Source organism: Schistocerca piceifrons, chromosome 2 (genome assembly GCF_021461385.2).
Source record: "Schistocerca piceifrons isolate TAMUIC-IGC-003096 chromosome 2, iqSchPice1.1, whole genome shotgun sequence".
In the NCBI taxonomy this organism is placed as follows: domain Eukaryota; kingdom Metazoa; phylum Arthropoda; class Insecta; order Orthoptera; family Acrididae; genus Schistocerca; species Schistocerca piceifrons.
Window position 1 is genome coordinate 1001110203 of NC_060139.1, and position 22096 is coordinate 1001132298.

A 22096-nucleotide genomic window follows, 5' to 3' on the forward strand; every position below is an offset into this window, starting at 1 on the left:
GTTGTCATGGTGGAACTGTCCCACAGTACTATCCTACTATAATACTCCGCAAAGAATCGTCTAATACACATTGGAGACCTTTCGTATTCAGTATACTAATAACAAAATAGCTCAATTTTTTAGCAATCATAAACAACCGCTCTGTAAACAAAAGCTTCTTGCATAAAGACTGGATAGTGGCACGGAACACAATAATACGCAAGAAAGTAAAATTAATCCTCCTATTTATAGGGCCAAGTAATTGACACCTATTTGTAGTAGCGTTTTGGAACATACACTGTGTTCCAACATTATGAGGTACTTCGAAAGAGAAGACCTATTGAAACATAAGCAGTACAAATTCAGGAAATATTGATCTTGCGAAACATAACTGCCTCCACATTCACAAGTAATTCTTGTTCTGCACAGCGGATCTCAGGTTGATTCCATATTTGCAGATATCCAGAAGGAGTTCGACACCGTTCCTCACGAGCAACTCCAGATCGAAATATGTGCCTCATTACATCTACATCTACATCTACATTTATACTCCGCAAGCCACCCAACGGTGTGTGGCGGAGGGCACTTTACGTGCTACGGTCATTACCTCCCTTTCCTGTTCCAGTCGCGTATGGTTCGCAGGAAGAACGACTGTCTGAAAGCCTCCGTACGCGCTCGAATCACTCTAATTTTACAGTCGTGATCTCCTCGGTAGGTATAAGTAGGGGGAAGCAATATATTCGATACCTCATCCAGAAACGCACCCTCTCGAAACCTGGCGAGCAAGCTACACCACGATGCAGAGCGCCTCTCTTGCAGAGTCTGCCACTTGAGTTTGCTAAACATCTCCGTAACGCTATCACGGTTACCAAATAATCCTGTGACGAAACGCGCCGCTCTTCTTTGGATCTTCTCTATCTCCTCCGTCAACCCGATCGGGTACGGATCCCACACTGATGAGCAATACTCAAGTATAGGTCGAACGAGTGTTTTGTAAGCCACCTCCTTTGTTGATGGACTACATTTTCTAAGGACTCTCCCAATGAATCTCAACCTGGTACCCGCCTTACCAACAATTAATTTTATATGATCATTCCACTTCAAATCGTTCCGCACGCATACTCCCAGATATTTTACAGAAGTAACTGCTACCAGTGTTTGTTCCGCTATCATATAATCATACAATAAAGGATCCTTCTTTCTAAGTATTCGCAATACATTACATTTGTCTATGTTAGGGGTCAGTTGCCACTCCCTGGACCAAGTGCCTATCCGCTGCAGATCTTCCTGCATTTCGCTACAATTTTCTAATGCTGCAACTTCTCTGTATACTACAACATCATCCGCGAAAAGCCGCATGGAACTTCTGACACTATCTACTAGGTCATTTACATATATTGTGAAAAGCAATGGTCCCATAACACCCTGCGGCACGCCAGAGGTTACTTTAACGTCTGTAGACGTCTCCCCATTGATAAAAACATGCTGTGTTCTGTTTGCTAAAAATTCATCAATCCAGCCACACAGCTGGTCTGATATTCCGTAGGCTCTTACTTTGTTTATCAGGCGACAGTGCGGAACTGTATCGAACGCCTTCCGGAAGTCAAGGAAAATAGCATCTACCTGGGAGCCTGTATCTAATATTTTCTGGATCTCATGAACAAATAAAGCGAGTTGGGTCTCACACGATCGCTGTTTCCGGAATCCATGTTGATTCCTACAGATTATATTCTGGGTTTCCAGAAACGATATAATACGTGAGCAAAAAACATGTTCTAAAATTCTACAACAGATCGACGTCAGAGATATAGGTCTATAGTTTTGCGCATCTGCTCGACGACCCTTCTTGAAGACTGGGACTACCTTTGCTTCTCGCGACTCGGTTCGTCATTATCTCTCAGAGAGGTCACAGTACGAAGTAACTGACGGCAAATAATATAATGAAACTGAAGTGATATCTTACGTTCTCCAGAGAAGTGTTATTTGCCTTCTATTGTTCTCAGTTTATACAAGCGACGTAGGAAACAATCTGACCAGCCATCTTATGTTAGACAGTTTGCAGATGGTGCGGTCGTTTACCACGTAGTGAAGTCATCAGCAGATCAAAACGAATTACAAACTGTCAATTGACTCAAAACATCAAAAAGTGTGTGCTTGTCTACGTGAGTGCTAAAAACAGTACTGTTACATTTCGGTTATACGATAAATAAATCAAATTTAAAGGTCGTCATTACAATTAAATACGAAAGGATTAATATTGCAAACACCATACAAGATCCGTCTAAAAGTTAGGTGAATGATTTCAGAAAATAAAGCAAAGTATCTTTACTGGCCTTCAAAGTAGTTACCATTGGCTACAACACACTTTTGACAACGACGTTAAAGCTTTCAAGTGCCACAAAACGCTTGTTGTGGAATTGCTCGAAGTAGCGCGGTCACGCGTTTTTGGATATCCTCGACGTCTGCCAATGAATACTTTAATAAAGAAGAAATAATGAGTATTATATGCCGATTCAGAAAGTCCCACAAAGTCTCATATAGTCCATTCCCCTGTTAGTTTTTAAATATAAGCAGTTACTCGAATTTGTAAAGAACTCGCTGATTGTACCGTTGACCTATCTGGTCAATGCTAAACATCTGGTAGCAGAAAAGTTTATAATTAGCATTCATATATTTCAACAACAGACTTTATCATAAACAGCCTTAATGTTGCATTGGAAATTGTTGAAAGCAATACCGTCTTGCCTCTTCTGTTTCTTCTGGGTGACTAGGGCCTGGAATAAATATAGCTGGATAGAACTTACCGCCGCTTGTGCACGACTTTTCTAGCATCAGCCCTGTAACATAATGGCGTCCGAGCTGCGCACATTGGATAAACAGTAGAATATTTTCATATTTCTATCCACATAGCCCCATAATTCAGAGAGCATAGACCTACACTGTTTATTGCATGTTGAATAATTAAACACACATAAAGCAATCACGTACTGTTCGTTTAATTGTATACAAAAATCGAAACTTTGCGATCTATAAAAGATGTCAGCGGATGGGCTAGCATATTTATTTGGCTGTATAGAGAAGTGTATAAAGGAGAACGTACATCATGTCCACTTCCATCACATTCTCTGTCGCAAAACACGATGTAGGAAAATGACTATTTTACTGTAACTGGGCATAATGTTATTTTAGGACACTATAAGGTCGAGTGAGAGTAATATAATTCTTCTCTTACATAGGTTTTTCCTTTAGGACATCACCACCCCAAGGACGTTAGGCCGAAAATCAGCCAGAAGGTTCGGAGATCCGCACAAATTAGTGGTCACGGAAGACGTCTTTGACCAGCAGTCCAAAAGTTCTGGGTCCCGGGTTACAACCCTCATTCTGCCAGCAGAATTGTCAAAGGGGGTGAAGACGTGGACAGAGGTTCTGAGAACTCTCTTGCCTTTTCGGCAGCAAACTGCTGCTAAAGGCGGAGGAATTAGCAATGACGAACGACGTGAGGATGCAGAAGGCAATGGCAACCAGTGTGTTAAAGGCACACGAGATGTATCCACAGCACATTTCGCCTCTAATTGGAAAAGTTTTATGAAGATCTCTCCATGTGCAAAAGATTTCGGATCGCCAGGAGCGGACTGCCGAGGTGGAGATTTCCACAAGAAAAAGACTGAATAACCGACGAATGAATAATGTTCTACGACTTGGAGCGTCGAATGTCAGGAGTATGGACGAGATAGGGAAACTAGAAAATCTGAAAAGGGAAATGCAAAAGCTCAATTTATAAGGGACAGTCAAATGAAAATTAGACACATGGTTAAAGCGTAACTAAACTGATCACGAATTCCAAAGTACACTACTGGCTATTAAAATTGCTACACCACGAAGATGACGTTCTACAGACGCGAAATTTAACCGACAGGAAGAAGATGCTGTGATATGCAAATGATTAGCATTTCAGAGCATTCACACAAGGTTGGCGCCGGTTGCGACACCTGCAACGTGCTGACTTGAGGAAAGTTTCCAACCGATTTCTCATACACAAACAGCAGTTGACCGGCGTTGCCTGGTGGAACGTTGTTGTGATGCCTCGTGTAAGGAGGAGAAGTGCGTACCATCACGTTTCAGACTTTGATAAAGGTCGGATTGTAGCCCATCGCGATTGCGGTTTATCGTATCGCGACATTGCTGCTCGCGTTGGTTGAGATCCAATGACTATTAGCAGAATATGGAATCGGTGGGATCAGGATGGTAATACGGAACACCGTGCTGGATCCCAACGGCGTCGTATCACTAGAAGTCGAGATGACAGGCATCTTATCCGCATGGCTGTAACGGATCGTGCAGCCACGTCCCGATCCCTGTGTAAACAGATGGGGACGTTTGCAAGACAACACCCATCTGCACGAACAGTTCGACGACGTTTGCAGCAGCATTTACTATCAGCTCAGAGACCATGGCTGCGATTACCCTTGACGCTGCATTACAGACAGGAGCGCCTGCGATGGTGTACTCAACGACGAACCTGGGTGCACGAATGGCAAAACGTAATTTTTTCGGGTGAATCCAGGTTCTGTTTACAGCATCATGACGGTCGCATCCATATTTGGCGACATCGCAGTGAACGCACTTTGGAAGCGTGTATTCGTCATCATCATACTGGCGTATCACCCAGCGGGATGGTATAGGGTGCCATTGGTTACACGTCTCGGTCACCTCTTACTCGCAATGACGGCGCTTTGAACAGTGGACGTTGCATTTCAGAGGTGTTACGACCCGTGGCTCTACCATTCATCCGATACCTGCGAAACCCTACATTTCAGCAAGATAATGCACGACTGCTTGTTGCAGGTCCTGTATGGTCCTTTCTGGATACAGAAAATGTTCGACTGCTGCCCTGGCCAGCACATTCTCCAGATCTGTCACCAATTGAAAACGTCTGGTCAATGGTGGCCGAGCAACTGGCTCGTCACACTACGCCAGTCACTACTCTTGATGAACTGTGGTATCGTGTTGAAGCTGCATGGGCCGCTGTACCTGTACACGCCATCCAAGCTCTATTTGACCCAATGCCCAGGCGTATCAAGACCGTTATTACGGCCACAGGTGGTTGTTCTGGGTACTGATTTCTCAGGATATATGCACCCAAATTGCTTGAAAATGTAATCACATGTCAATTCTAGTGTAATATATTTGTCCAATTAACACCCGTTTATCATTTGCATTTCTTCTCGGTGTAGTAATTTTACAGGCCACTATTGTAATTACCCTAAATGTTAATACATTCATACCATTGTGAACAACAAGGTCAGTGCCTGGATGGAAAATTGTTTGCTATTGTCTACGGAAGAATGGTTGTTCCCAGGCATTCACCTCTTTGTCCAAAACAATTCGACAGCCACGAATGTCTTTATTCAGGATTCCAATAATACGAAATCGCGTAGGGAGAGATCGGAACAGAATGGTTGATGTATAAGGGCTTTCCAACCCCCTTCATCAGTCTAGTTGAAACGGGCATTTTCTGGGCAGGTTGTTTCGACTGTGCTGCAGAAGTTTAGCATCCTCTACGCAGTCCCGATCTATCCTCATGCAATTTCTATATTTTTTAGAGTCCTATAGGAAGACATTAGCCTCCGTAGCTATGCGGTAGGTATTTTTGGTTCTTATGCAGGGGACCCGTGTTCATTTCTAGGTACTGCAAGGAATTTTTACATGGTTGAAGTACTGGAACCGTAGAACACTGCTGATGGCAGTTGAGGCGCTACGGTGCTACCTGAATGAGAAGCATCTGCAGCAAGGTCTGGGAAGCTGATTGAGAGAGGTGTGCTGTCGTCTTGCCTCTCCATACCGCATCTGAATGACGTCATCGGCAGAGGATGACACGGCGACCTGTCGGTAATGAATGTCCTATCAGAAGGTATTAACTGTGAAGTACTTCCCTGTCTAAAAAAGTTCTAACAGACTGCCATACGGGATGAAATATTAATTTTAAAGTAATATAAAGAACCTGTCACAATTAATGTATACGTTTCTTTTTGCAGAGTGCTTACGTCACTGTTCGTGCGTGAAACGGGCGCGTGGTTCATCTGTAGGCCGCTTGTTTCGATAAATTTACCTAATGCGCTGTTGTTTCCGCTCGGCCAAACAAAGCTCAGCTGTCGACAATACATAGAAGCGTCTCTGTTAATTACTCCAACACGGAAGGCGCTCGTAACAAACAAAGCAAACAATTGCTTTCGCACTGATTGTCATGTCATGTTCCTCTCGTCTGTAGAGCTCGCTGAATGTGGCACTGAAAGAGCAGTCCATTTTTCCGTGTACGTTTGTGGAACCACGTCAAAACTTTTAACGTTCTGTATCCAGAACGCAGACAGCAGTTTCAAGCAATCACTTGTTTAAAAAAAAGTAAAGCAATCGCTGCAATAATCAGAGTGATTTTCATTATCTGTCGTTTAAAAGACCTACATTGTTTACAATGTTTACTTATTTGTTTGTTCTACATTATAGTCTACGATCAGCAGTATTTTCGGTTTACTATTCTATTTCTTCTTTGTGCTATGGTTAAAAATAAATGTAAATGTTGCCACTTCTTCCCTACAGCTCCCTTTACTACCATGAAAGTCATTCCCTTAGAGTCATAACACATATTCTATCGTTCGGTCTCCTTTTCCTATCACTGTTCTCGATATCGCACTTTCTTCACCAATTCTGCGAGAAATCTCCTCATTCCTTCTTATATCATTCCATGTTATTTTCAACGCCCTTCTATAGTACCACGTCTGAAACGCTTCGATTGTTTTCTTTTCCTATTTCCTCACAATCCATTGTTCACTAACACTAAACGTTCTGCTCCAAACGCACATTCTAAGAAATCTTTTCATCAACTGTAGCTGCATGTTTGCTCCTAGTAGAACTCAATTAGCCATGAATGTCCTCTTTTCCTATGCTACTCTACGTTTTAGACAATCAGAGCTCCATCTACATCTACGTCATACTCTGCAATCCACCTAATGGTATGTGGTACATGGGTACTTTCGGTACCACTATCTGATCCCTCCAACCCTGTTCCATTCGCGAATGGTGCGTGGGAAGAATGTATTGGTTCTAATATCTAGAATTTACTCCTCGTGGTCAACACGCGAGATGTATGGGGGGGGGGGGGGGGGGGGAGTAATATATTGTCTGACGCCTTCTGAAAAGTGCTGTCCCGAGATTTCAATAGTTAATCTTTCCGTGACGCACAACGCCTCTCTCGTAAGGTCTGCCAGTGGAATTCGTTTAGCATCTCTGTACCGCTCTCGCGCCAGCTATACGATCCCGTAACACAACTCGCCGCTCTTCGTTGGATCTTCGCTATCTCCCCGACAGGGATCCCAGATAGATGAACAATACTCAAGAATCGAGCGAACAGGCGCCTTATAAGCCACTTCTTTCGTGAATGAGTTACATTTTCTTAAGGTTCTCCCGATGAATCTGAGTCTGGTACCTGCTTTTCCCAGTATCTGTTTTATGTAGTCATTCCACGTAAGAGCTCTCTGGTTAGTTAAGCCTAGATATTTTACGGCAGACACTGTCTCCAGCTGTTTGTCATCAATAGTGTGCCTGTACAGTAGTGGACTTATTTCCCTATGTATGCGCAATATGTTACAATTATTTACATTCAGGGTCAACTGCCAGAGCCTGCACCGTTCATCAATTCTCTCCAGGTTGTTCTGTATATTCATAATATCTTATGGCGTTGATTCTTTGGTATAAGCAACTGCATCATCTGCGAATAGCCTTACAGAGCATCCGACGATTTCTACTACATCATTTATACATAATTTAGACATCAACGGTCTATCACACTTCCCCGAAGCTTTCTACTAGATCATTTCCATGTATTTTAGACAGCTACGGTCTATTACACTCTCCTGTGGTACTCTGGATACTTCCTTTACATCTGTCTGTCGATTTTGTTCGCTTAAGTGCGACGTGTTGAGTTCTACCTGCGAAAAAGTCTTGAATCCAATCGCAAGTCTGCTCCGATACTCCGTAAGCTTGTATTTCTTTCATTAAACGGCAATGTGGGACAGTGTCAAGTGCCTTACTTAAATTAAGGCACACTGCATCAACCTGAGCACCTTTGCCCACTGCACTGTGGATCTGATGGAGTAACAGAGTAAGATGAGTTTCGCAGGATCTCTGGTTGCGAAATCCATGTTGATTTTTAAAGGGAAAATGTTCATTTTCCAATAACGTTATAATTCTTGAGCATATAACAGATTGACGTCACGTAATTGAGGTCTGTAATTGTGTGGCTCTGTCTTTCGCCCTTTCTTAAGAACGGAAATGACCTGCACCATTTTCCAGTCATTAGGTACCTTCCGTTGCTCAAGCGACCTACGATAAATTACTGCTACACTACTGGCCATTAAAATTGCTACACCAAGAAGAAATGCATATGATAAACGGGTATTCATTGGACAGATATATTATGCTAGAACTAACATGTGATTACATTTTCACGCAATTTGGGTGCATAGATCCTCAGAAATCAGTACCCAGAACAACCACCTGTGGCCGTAATAACGGCCTTGATACGCCTGGTCATTCAGTCAAACAGAGCTTGGATGGCGTGTACAGGTACAGCTGCCCACGCAGCTTCAACACGATACCACAGTTCATCAAGAGTAGTGACTGGCGTATCCTGACGAGCCGGTTGCTCGGCCACCATTGACCAGACGTTTTCATTTGGTGAGAGATGTGGAGAATGTGCCGACCAGGGCAGCAGTCGAACGTTTTCTGTATCCGGAAAGGTCCGTACAGGACCTGAAACATGCGGCCGTGCATTATCCTGCTGAAATGTAGGGTTTCGCAGGGATCGGATGAATGGTAGAGCCATGGGTCGTAACACATCTGAAATGTTGCGTCCACTGTTCAAAGTGCCGTCAATGCAAACAAGAGTTGACCGAGATGTGTAACCAATGGCACCCCATACCATCACTCCGGGTGATACGCCAGTATGACGATGACGAATACACGCTTCCAATGTGCGTTCACCGCCATGTCGCCAAACATGAATGCGACCATCATGATGTTGTAAACAGAACCTGGATTCATCCGAAAAAATCACGTTTCGCCATTCGTGCACCCAGGTTCGTCGTTGAGTGCACTACCGCAGGCGCTCCTGTCTGTGATGCAAAGTCAAGGGTAACCACAGCCATGGGCTCCGAGCTGATGGACCATGCTGCTCCAAACGTCGTCGAACTGTTCGTGCAGTTGGTTGTCGTCTTGCAAACGTCCCCATCTGGTGAATCAGGGATCGAGACGTGGCTGCACGATCCGTTACAGCCATGCGGATAAGATGCCAGTCATCTCGACTGCTAGTGATGCGAGGCCGTTCGGATACAGCACGGCGTTCCATATTACCCAAATGGTTCAAATGGCTCTGAGCACTATGGGACTTAACATCTATGGTCATCGGTCCCCTAGAACTTGGAACTACTTAAACCTAACCAAGGACATCACACAACACCCAGTCATCACGAGGCAGAGAAAATCCCTGTCCCCGCCGGGAATCGAACCCGGGAACCCGGGCGCGGGAAGCGAGAATGCTACCGCATGACCACGAGCTGCGGACCCGTATTACGCTCCTGAACCCACCGATTCCATATTCTGCTAACAGTCATTGGAGCCGGCCGGTGTGGCCGAGCGGTTCTAGGCGCTGCAGTCTGGAACCGCGCGAGTGCTACAGTCGCAGGTTCGAATCCTGCCTCAGGCGTGGATGTGTGTGATGTCCTTAGGTTAGTTAGGTTTAAGTAGTTCTAAGTTCTAGGGGACTGACGACCTCAGATGTTAAGTCCCATAGTGCTCAGAGCCATTTGAACCAGTCATTGGATCTCGACCAACGCGAACAGCAATGTCGCGATACGATAAACCGCAATCGCGATGGGCTACAATCCGACCTTTATCAAAGTCGGAAACGTGATGGTACGCTTTTCTCCTCCTTACACGAGGCATCACAACAACGTTTTACCAGGCAACGCCGGTCAATTGCTGTTTGTGTGTGAGAAATCGGTTAGAAACTTACCTCGTATCAGCACGTTGTAGGTGTCGCCACCGGCGCCAACCTTGTGTGAATGCTCTGAAAAGCGAATCATTTGCATATCACAGTATCGCCTTTCTGTTGGTTAAATTTCGCGTCTGTAGCACGTCATCTTCGTGGTGTAGCAGTTTTAATGGCCAGTAGTGTAGAAGACTGAAAAACGTATTCCATGTTCAAATAAGTCTTATTTTTTCTATTTACGTGCTACTCCTGCCTTCAGTACTAACGATAGGCTTCCGTGGACGGCCCTGGTTTCATATTCGATACAGATGATGTGAGATTACTGTCACTTGTCACTATGCAATATCAATTCATTTGTGGGGCTACTGCTTTGCAGTTGCTTGTGTTGGCACAGAAAATGTGCGCTGGGAGAGAAAGTTCAGCGTTCTGCTGACGATACAGGTGGGCCCCGGGTGTCCTTTGTCAGCAGAGGTGCAGTCGGTAAATCTTGTTAGATCAGCCACGCCTACCTAGTGGGTTGGGGAGCCTTGGTGTAAATCAGACAGAGGCACGCTCCCCCGCTATTGTGCGTACGTCACCGGCGACGGCCCGTGTCCTTGACAGTGGACGCCGCATCCGCCTTACCACCCCCTGGAGGTCAGTCGAGTAGGACGTTTCTGCTCTCCTGCGCTGACTTCAAAGGCCCGAATACCGCGGCACCACTCTGCTAACGTGGGCGTGTCGTCTCCGTTTCCTCTCCAAAAATTTGGTTTACCCAGTGATATTAAATTGTGCCACCCAGCAGGGCAGGTGGGGTGACCAGTCAGTCACACTGCTTTAGTCCAGTTCCAATCTAGTGGCGGTAAAATACGCATCGAATACACAAAGAGGGGAGAAGTTTACTGTCCTCTCCCTGATTTTCCCAATACTGTGACATTTCACTTGTGTCTCACCGTCAGTAGGGTATGCCGTCCCCTCCATATTTAATTTTTGTAAGCGTGGAGGATGGGCTGGAAGAAGGAACTCCTTATCTGTAGCCGAGAACGGAGAGCCGGGGAAGACTTGAGTTGATGGGTGTCTGGAGCACTTTGCTGTTTTTGTGCAGAGGAAAGAGTGGGATTAAATTTCAGGGTGAAGGCTATCAATGATAAGACTCCCTGCAAAGCTATCCCCAGAGAAAGTGAATCGAATTAGAGGATCTGTTGAGTGTAATCAACGGTCCAATGAGTACAGAAGGTGAGAGAAGAACATCTACATCTACATCTACATGGATACTCGGCAAATCACATTTAAGTGTTTAGCAGAGGGTTCATCAAACCACCTTCACAATTCTCTATTATTCCAGTCTCATATAGCGCGCGGAAAGAATGGACACCTATATCTTTCCGTACAAGCTCTGATTTCCCTTATTTTATCGTGGTGATCGTTCCTCCCTATGTAGGTCGGTGTCAACAAAATATTTTCGCATTCGGAGGAGAAAGTTGGTGATTGTAATTTCGTGAGAAGATTCCGTCGCAACGAAAAATGCCTTTCTTTTAACGATTTCCAGCCCAAATCCTGTATCATTTCTGTGACACTCTCTCCCATAATTCGCGATAATACAAAACGTGCTGCCTTTCTTTCAACTTTTTCGATGTACTCCGTCAGTCCTATCTGGTAAGGATCCCACACCGCGCAACAGTATTCTAAAAGAGGACGGACAAGTCTAGTGTAGGCAGTCTCCTTAGTAGCTTTGTTACATTTTCTAAGTGACCTGTCAATAAAACGCAGTCTTTGGTTAGCCTTCCCCACAACATTTTCTATGTGTTCCTTACAATTTAAGTTGTTCATAATTGTAATACCTAGGTGTATAGTTGAATTTACGGCTTTTGGATTAGACTGATTTATTGTGTAACCGAAGTTTAACTAGTTCCTTTTAGCACTCAAGTGGATGACCTCACACTTTTTGTTATTCAGGGTCAACTGCCACTCTTCGCTCCATTCAGATTTGAGATATTTTTTTGTAAATTGTTTTGCAGTTTGTTTTTATCTTCTGATGGCTTTATTAGGCAATAAACGACAGTGTCATCTGCAAACAACCGAACACAGCTGCTCAGATTGTCTCCCAAATCTTTTATATAGATAATGAACAGCAAAGGGCCTATAACACTACCTTGGGGAACGCCAGAAATCACTTCTGATTTACTCGATGACTTTCCGCCAGTTACTACGAACTGTGACCTCTCTGACAGGAAATCACAAATCCAGTCACATAACTGAGTTGATATTCCATAAGTACGCAATTTCAGTGCGAGTCGCTTGTGTGGTACAGTGTCAAAAGCCTTCCGGGAATCCAGAAATACGGAATCGATCTGAAATCCCTTGTCAATAGCACTCAACACTTCATGTGAATAAAAAGCAAATCGAAGAAAGACGAAAGCAATGAGAAGTAACAGAAATGAGAACAGCGACATGCTTCGTTTTAGAATTGGGGATCACAATGTAGACGAAGTTAAGGAATTCTGCAACATAAGCAGCAGAATAACCCATGATGGACGGAAAGAGAAAGACTTAAAAAGCAGACTAACATCAATGAAAAGGGCGTTACTGGCCAAGAGAAGTCTACTAATTTGAGGAAGAAATTTCTGAGAATGTACGTTTGGAGCACAGCATTGTATGGTAGTAAAACACGGACCGTGGGAAAACAGTAGAGAATCGAAGCATATGAGAAGTGATGTTACAGAATAATGTTGAAAATAAGGTGGACTAACAAAGTAAGGAATGAGGAGATTCTCCGCAGCATCGGCGAGGAAATTGAAAACACGGACAAGAAGAAGGCACAGGGTAGAACATCTGATAAGACGTCAGGGAACAACTTCCATGGTACTAGCGGGAGGCAGGCGTAGCGGGGAAAAACCTTAGAGGAAGACAGAGATTGGGATACATGCAGCCGGCCCGTGTGGCCGTGCGGCTCTAGGCGCTTCAGTCTGGAACCGCGTGACCGCTGCGGTCGCAGGTTCGAATCCTGCCTCGGGCATGGATGTGTGTGATGTCCTTAGGTTAGTTAGGTTTAAGTAGTTCTAAGTTCTAGGGGACTGATGACCGCGGATGTTAAGTCCCATAGTGCTCAGAGCCATTTGAACCATTTGATACATGCAGCTAATAGTTGAGGAAGGAAAAAAAGGCGCAATCACTTATCTGGCTTGTTTTGAGGAGTGAAACCTGAATTTTTGACTTATTCCCAATTTTTATTTGGTTTCATTAATCTTGTTCTCGAGGGCTGCACACATAAGAATATCTAACTGCTTCGTCCTCCATGCAATCTTCCTTCCACAGGGTTCCTCCAGTAGCGTTCGTCCCTCTTTTCGTTAACACGAGCTCAGTTGATCTTTTTTCTTTGATGGTTCGTCTAAGCGTGATAACTTAGGGTTCACCATTGTAGAACTTAAAAAGAAATGAAATTCTGCTAAAGGCAGACTTTACTACCATTACAGTAACCTTAGCTAGCCCTATAACAATCCTGGTTAGGTGACCCATAAAAGTAAGTATAAATATATGCTGGTGTACTAAAAAGATGAGCTTTGCCGTGTCGGTGTCGTTATCTGTGCACAGTGGCAAGATTAGAAGGTACAATATTGATATTTCACGTTCTATAATAGCAAGCAGATTGAGTTCATAAATTGCACATCGCTAACACCATCATGGTCAGACAGAGACTCCGAAATCAGATACTGGATTGTAAGGCGTACCCAGGAGCAGATATAAACTCAGATCACAATATAGTAGTGATGAAGAGTAGGCTGAAGTTCAAGACATTAGTCAGGAAGAATCAATACGCAAAGAGGTGGGATACGGAAGTACTAAGGAATGACGAGATACGTTTGAAGTTCTCTAACGCTAGAGATACAGCAATAAGGAATAGCGCGGTAGGCAGTACAGTTGAAGAGGAATGGACATCTCTAAAAAGGGCCATCACAGAAGTTGGGAAGGAAAACATAGGTACAAAGAAGGTAGCTGCGAAGAAACCATGGTTAACAGAAGAAATATTTCAGTTGATTGATGAAAGGAAAATCAGGAATACAGAAATACAAGTCGCTGAGAAATGAAATAAATAGGAAGTGCAGGGAAGTTAAGACGAAATGGCTGCAGGAAAAATGTGAAGACATCGAAAAAGATACGATTGTCGGACGGACAGACTCAGCATACAGGAAAGTCAAAACAACCTTTGGTGACATTAAAAGCAACGGTGGTAACATTAAGAGTGCAACGGGAATTCCACTGTTAAATGCAGAGGAGAGAGCAGACAGGTGGAAAGAATACATTGAAAGCCTCCATGAGGGTGAAGATTTGTCTGATGTGATACAAGAAGAAACAGGAGTCGATTTAGAAGAGATAGGGGATCCAGTATTAGAATCGGAATTTAAAAGAGCTTTGGAGGACTTACGGTCAAATAAGGCAGAAGGGATAGATAACATTCCATCAGAATTTCTAAAATCATTGGGGGAAGTGGCAACAAAAAGACTATTCACGTTGGTGTGTAGAATATATGAGTCTGGCGATATACCATCTGACTTTCGGAAAAGCATCATCCACACAATTCCGAAGACGGCAAGAGCTGACAAGTGCGAGAATTATCGCACAATCAGCTTAACAGCTCATGCATCGAAGCTGCTGAGTGAAAGTGAAGAAGAATTAAATGATTTGCTGAACGGAATGAACAGTCTAATAAGTACACAGTATGGTTTGCGAGAAAGACGAAGGTACTGAGAAGTAGTAGAAATGAGAACAGCGAGAAACTTAACATCAGGATTGATGGTCACGAAGTCAATGAAGTTAAGGAATTCTGCTACCTAGGCAGTAAAATAACCAATGACGGACGGAGCAAGGAGGACATCAAAAGCAGACTCGCTATGGCAAAAAAAGGTATTTCTGGCCAAGAGAAGTCCACTAATATCAAATACCGGCATTAATTTGAGGAAGAAATTTCTGAAGATGTACGTCTGTAGTACAGCATTGTATGGTAGTGAAACATGGACTGTAGGAAAACCGGAACAGAAGAGAATCGAAGCATTTGAGATGTGGTGTTATAGACGAATGTTGAAAATTAGGTGGACTGATAAGGTAAGGAATGAGGAGGTTCTACGCAGAATCGGAGAGGAAAGGAATATGTGGAAAACACTGATAAGGAGAAGGGACAGGATGATAGGACATCTGCTAAGACATGAGGGAATGACTTCCATGGTACTAGAGGGAGCTGTAGAGGGCAAAAACTGTAGAGAAAGACAGAGATTGGAATACGTCAAGCAAATAATTGAGGACGTAGGTTGCAAGTGCTACTCTGAGATGAAGAGGTTAGCACAGGAAAGGAATTCGTGGCGGGCCGCATCAAACCAGTCAGTAGACTGATGACAAAAAAAAAAAAAAAAAAACGGGGACCTTTCGAGTCGACCCTGATCCAGAGTTTCTTTTAGAAACTGGAAATTAGAACGGTACACCGGAGCACCTCGTTGGGTATAAATAGTTGTAGAGGTTATTTTGTTCCTTTTTGTGTATGGGTAAACACTCGCCTGCAGCCGCTATACATGTTAGCGCCGTTCCTGATTTTTTTGTTTTGTTTTGTTTTTTGTACAAATTACTTGTTGAACGTACCGCTGTTTTCGGGGTTGATAAGATATTTTTTTTTAGTTTTAGGAGATTTTTTGTATATTCAGCGTCAGGATTTATTGCACTGCGTGTGAAGACATTTCATATGTGCAGGTTTGTTGAATTTTTGTGTGGTACTCTGTAATTTCAGTTCTTGTATACATGGATGGGGGTCAGCTGGTGAAGTCGACAGAGGCAAGAAAGTTTTTGGGGATAGAGGATTCTATGGAAACAGAACAGTCCTCATCAGAATTTTCTGTGGGACCGGCGTTCGCCACTACTGCATTGCTGACACAGAATATTGAAGCTACAGTTGAATTTAGCGTAAGTACCGAAATTTAGGAGATAGAACCATTAGTGGTACAGAGTAGTACGAATTTCAGGAACATGGGATATATTCCGTTGTCTGTAAGCCAAATGCTGTGTGTAATGGACGCAATAAAAGAAACGCTGAAGAAGTCTGAAAAAGGGCAGAAAAAGTTGGGAAAAAGGCAGACCAGAGGGAGATTGCGTTGGCAGACAGAGGAGCCAAGGCAGATAGAAAACAATTTAGAGAAGAGATGACCAGACTGCGTGTAGAATTTGCTGACAGAATGATATCCGTTGACGAAAAGATGGTGCACTTTTCAAAGAAAATTGAAAGCATCGTGATCGCACTGGTCCACGTGGACCAAAAATTTATAAAATTCAAGAAGCAGACATCTTGCTTTCTGAGAGGAGCCAGGGTTTGGAGGAACGAACTGAGTCTGACTGTACGGAACCAGTGTGATTCTCCAAAACTAACGAGTTTTTGTCTCTTAAACAAGGTTTTCACAACGTCATAAACGAAGTAGAGCAGCCACGAAGTGTGGAGTCATTATTGCTTCTGGGAGAAAGAATGACAGCACTGTTACGTGAGAGTTGTGTCAGTCATTGAGACCAGTGTCTGTCAGCTGACAGGACTTCGAGGATATGCAACTTTTCTTGCTGACGAAATTCGTTCCATGGGCCGTGGATACAAGGTATATTTCTTCAATGGCGTGGGGCAGAAGGCCGAAGATCTCTCCCGCTACCCAAGAGATTTCCGGTCATAGGCAACCAAAAGACATGCTTGTAAGCATGCACAGGAACTTGTTCCCACTATCAAAATAATTGCTACACTATCTGCTCAAAAGTATGCGGACACCCTCAAAATCATACGTTTTTCATATTAGGTGCATCGTGCTGCCACCTTTTTCCAGGCTCTCTATATCAATGACCTCAGTATTCTTTAGACATCGTGAGAGAGCAGAACGGGGCGCTCCGCGAAACTCACGGACTTTGAACGTGGCCAGGTGATTGGGCGTCACTTGTGTCATTAGTCTGTACGCGAGATTTCGACACTCCTAAACATCCCTAGGTCTACTGTTTCCGATGTGATAGTGAAGTGGAAACGTGAAGGGACACGTACAGCACAAAAGCGTACAGGCCGACTGTTGACTGACAGAGACCGCCGACAGTTGAAGAGGGTCATAATGTGTAATAGGCAGACATCTATCCAGACCATCACCTAAGAATTCCAAACTGCATCAGGATCCACTGCAAGTAGTATGACAGGCGGGAGGTGAGAAAACTTGGATTTCATGGTCGACTGGCTGCTTATAAGCCACACATCACCACACATCAGGCCAGTAAATGCCAATCGACCCCTCGTTTGGTGTAAGGAGCGTAAACATTGGACGATTGAACAGTGGAAAAATGTTGTGTGGAGGGACGAATCACGGTACACAATCTGGCGAGCCGATGGCAGGGCGTTAGGATGGCGAATGCCCGGTGAACGTAATTTGCCAGCGTGTGTAGTGCCAACAGTAAAGTTCGGAGGCGGTGGTGTTATGGTGTGGTCGTGTTTCTCATGGAGCGGGCTTGCACCCGTTGTTGTTTTTCGTAGCACTATCACAGCGCAGACCTGCATGGATGTTTTAAGCACCTTCTTGCTTCCCACTGTTGAAGAGCAATTCGGGTATGGCGATTGCATCTTTCAACACGATCGAGCATCTGTTCGTATTGCACGGACTGTGACGGAGTGGTTGAACGACAATAACATCCCTGTAATGGACTGGCGTCCACAGAGTCCTGACTTGAATCCTATAGAACACGTTTTGGATGATTTGGAACGCCGACTTCGTGCCAGGCCTCCCCGGCCGATATTGATACATCTCCTCAGTGCAGCACTTCGTGAAGAATGGGCTGCAGTTCCCAAGAAACCTTCCAGCACCTGATAGGACGTATGCCTGCGAGAGTGGAAGCTGTCATAAAGGCTAAGGAGGGGCCAACAGCATATTGAATTCCAGCATTACCGATGGAGGGCGCCACGAGCTTGTAAGTCACTTTCGGCCAGGTGTCCAAATATTTTTGATCACTTTGTGTATGTGCCAACCAGCTAAAGCCTAATTAAAATTTGAACGAACATTTCAGTTGCCTCCACTGGACTTAAAAGCTGGTCTCACGATTTGTGGCTTCGTCTTTCCTCCTGTCTTTCAATATTTTATCTTAGCTGAAATAGGTTTCTTTTCACTTCTCGCACTGTGCAGTTTTATGGCGTGCTCCTTGGCTTCACTATACGCACCTCCTAGCAGTGTCTGCACAATGACCTTCTCTGCTCTCTACCTGCAAGGAGGTAGGCTTTCGGCGGAAAACAACTATACAACTGTCCTGCTCCTTAAGTGAAACTTCCCTCACGCGAGCGAGCTAAAAGCCCCAAGGCTGCCGAAATAACAAAACTCTCTCACCGTCCCAACAGGAAAGCAGATAGAGAAATAATTAGAAATGAAATCATTGGCAGTAGTAAATATTGCCCCCACTTTTCATGCAAGATTCAGTGGTTTGACTTGACTGACTACCGAGACCTGCAAATTACATTAGAAAACAGGTTACAGGATAGTTTGGGAATAAACTACAATGCAACACCTCGGTACTCAGAGTTAACTTCACTTCTTTGGGGCACTGTTCTTTAAATTTCATTCATGCATCTTTCATCGTTGCCCACTTGTTTCACAGTGTTTTTACATATAGTGGCGCACAGCCTGTTCTGACCTGAGGACTACACTTTTATACATGTTGAATTTATTATTATTCTTCATTTTTAACTGAAATGTTTTTCTCTCTGTTTTGTACGTACTATGCTTTATTTAAACTATGTTGAAACAGAACCAATGGAGTTGGGGTGAAACATGACGATTTGATATCTCAAATTAAATTATTTAAATTCTAGCCCTAAAATGTCCATTTTCTTGAATTAATTTAACTTTCTCTGCCATCCAGTGTGAAAGAAATAAATAATAACTATTTCGAGTACCTTTTAAAAGTAAAATTATCTTTTCTGGTACAAATTTTATATTTTCGTGCTTGATTCGTACAGTATTTCACAAATATTCTGCACTTTATACGTATTTACATTCCCAACAGTTCAGCTTCGTTCCACCTGTACATGTGGGAGTTCCACTAATGTATTTGGCAAATAACACAGATCAGCAAACTGTTGCGTTTTATATACACAAGAACTAACTTTTTATTCATCAGTTATAGCTTCCAAGTGAGCTCAGGATTACTGCTAGCGGCCGTATAGGTGTTACTTAAGAGTCATTTGGTTTATACCTTGATCTTTGCACAAGAAAGGGAAAAAAGGAAACGGTAATCTGTATTCTAAGGTGTCTTCGTACAAAATATGTGACAGTAGACTCGATAGTGGTAGAAATGAATTTAAGATACCGATTTTAACGTCGAATGAGAAGTGTGTCATACGTTGCTGCGGTTTTTGTAGGGAAAGTAAACGGCGAAATTACCTGCTCCACCGCCCAGAGTATAACGGATCCATTACCGCTCGAAGATCAGCTTCACGAGACGAATGCAATGTCTACACCTGTACTTCGTAAGCCACCTTCTAGTGTGTGGCGCACAGTGTTACGCATACTACTTCCACCCCTTTCCTGTTCCAGTAGCGAATGGTGCGTGAGAAGACAATTGCCGGAAATGCACGTGAGCTAGAATATCTCTGATCTTGTCTTCAAGCTCTCTTCGCGAGATAGACTTAGGCGGAACCAATGTATTTGTTGACTGTTCTACAAACATCCTGAGTTTTAACAGAAAACTCCACAGAGATGCATAACGCCTCTGCAGATCATCTCCGTGACGGTTTCATGCCAATGAAACGACTCCGTAACGAAACGCGCTACTATTCTTTGGATCGTCTCTGTTTACTGTATCATTTTTACCTCGTAAATATCGCAGAGGGACGACCAATATTCAAATATCAAACGAGGGGTACGTAAGCGACCTCCTTCTTGGGTCAACTCCACCTCCTGAAGATTCTTAACAATGAAATCCAGTCTGGCAGCTGCCATTCCTGCAGTTAGCCTTATGTAATCGTTCCCCTTGAAATGGCTCCGTACACTGCTCCCAGATATTTATTGGACGTGAGTGCTTCCACGGCAGTCTTTAAATCTTGCAACAATTGGTCTCCCGACCTTTTTATGGGCAACAAATAACATTTATTTGTCTTCAGCGTCAGTCGGCAGTCGCTTCACAGTGTCGATAATATGCACTTCACTACCAATTTCTAGCGTTCCTGCTTCTCTGTATGCAGCATCATCAACGAACAGTCTCAGAGAGCGCCTGACGTTACATACTAGGCCGTTTATATACATTATGATGTGGCATGGTTCCGTAACACTCACTTGGGGTATGCTTGAAGTTCTTTTTACGTGGAAGATTTCTTTCCGTTAAGAATGACATGTGTTTTGTCTGGCAGGAACTCCTTAAACTAGTCTCAAAGCTGATCTAATATTCCGTTCGCTCCTATTTTGTTCCCTAAATGATAGTGTGGAACTGTGCAAAACGCTTTCCAGGAGGCAAGACACAACATCAGCGTGGATTACGTCAGTGATTTTGCCTCTGGGAATTTGTAACTAAATACAAGTGAGTAAATTTCGACTTCTATGCGATGTGTTGCAGAGATACTGAGATAGAAGTTTTTATGTCGCACGGCAATGCAGTGGATACGCTGAAACTCATTCGGGTTTTGCAAGGGGCTATGAAAACGTATCCTTTCGAGGGCCACACGATCTCCTTGCCTACATGTCGGAATCCCGGTGGATTGCATATACGCCGCAAAACGCTTTCAAAGGGAAACTTTTTGATCGCCACTTATAATCGTATAAATCTAGCGACGTTAACGTGAAGAATAATTTACAGGAGATTCACTATTTATTGCCGGTAAAACGTGTGACATGTTGAGGGCCCAAATAATTAATTAGTATCTATGAATCATCGGACGATAAATGGCACGATATAACTTGCACAGCAACAAACAAACTGGTTAGTGAAACTTACGTTTATAACAAAATAAACGCTGTGATGCGTCTTGAATTCGGACCAATCTGATGGGCACGTTGTGTTCTACGACAGATTAGGGTGTCAGCCAATTATTCGAATTTACATTTATTCCCTAGTGACAACATCAGAAGATATAATTGTCCCACAAAGCTATTCGTGGACGTTGCCGTTGTACAGTATATAGGGAAACTCTAGAAAATGGAAGCGAAGTAGATGAAGACCTGTAGAGGACCTACACCTGCTGCAGAGATTTGCAGATGACCCTCATCGTAAAAAAAAATGTGATTTATTACACATAAATACGCGAAGAGACACGTTATTGTGTGGTTACACAAGTGGCGAACAGTCAGTTTAGGGAGTCACATCTATTAAATATGCATTAAATGTCTGGGAGTGTGAATGTGGAAGGATTTAACACTGAGCGACCACATAACACTAACAGTAGGCAGATACCACAATATGATCACTGAGTAGTTCTCAGGAACTATAGTCCATCCACGAAGGAGGTAGCTTACAAAACCTTGTTCGAACAACACTTCAGTATTCCTCTTCAGTCTGGGACCCCTATCACATGAAATTGTTATAGGAAATGGAGAAGATCAAAAGAAGAAAACTGTGTTTCGGGAGGGATTCATTCAATAATCACGAAATCATCACGGAGATGCTCGACCAATTCTAGCGGCAGACGCTACAAAAGAGCCTGTGCATTCGTGGTATGGATGTACTGTTAAGACTCCAGTAGTGTGCGTCGTTAATTCAACCAATATATTGCTTTCTCGTACGAATATCTCGCCAAAAGACCTTGAAAATGAAATTACAGACGTTCGAAATGGCAGGTAGGATTACCAGCAATCGTTCTTCCTGTGCATCTTCTGCGAAAAGTGATAAGTACCTCTGCCACACGCCATAATGTGCCTTGCTGTGTATTGATATAGATGCTGTTTTGCTAAAGGTTTCTATAAGAACGCAGCACGAAGCTGTGTGCATGAAACTCGTTTTCTCCGTGACTCAACGAATTTATTGTTGTTATTTTCTTTTTAGCGTAATGCATTCCATATTCAATGAGGACAGGATATTTAAGAGGACCGAACTTTATCAATTACGGTAAGCAGTGCAAGTCCCCTG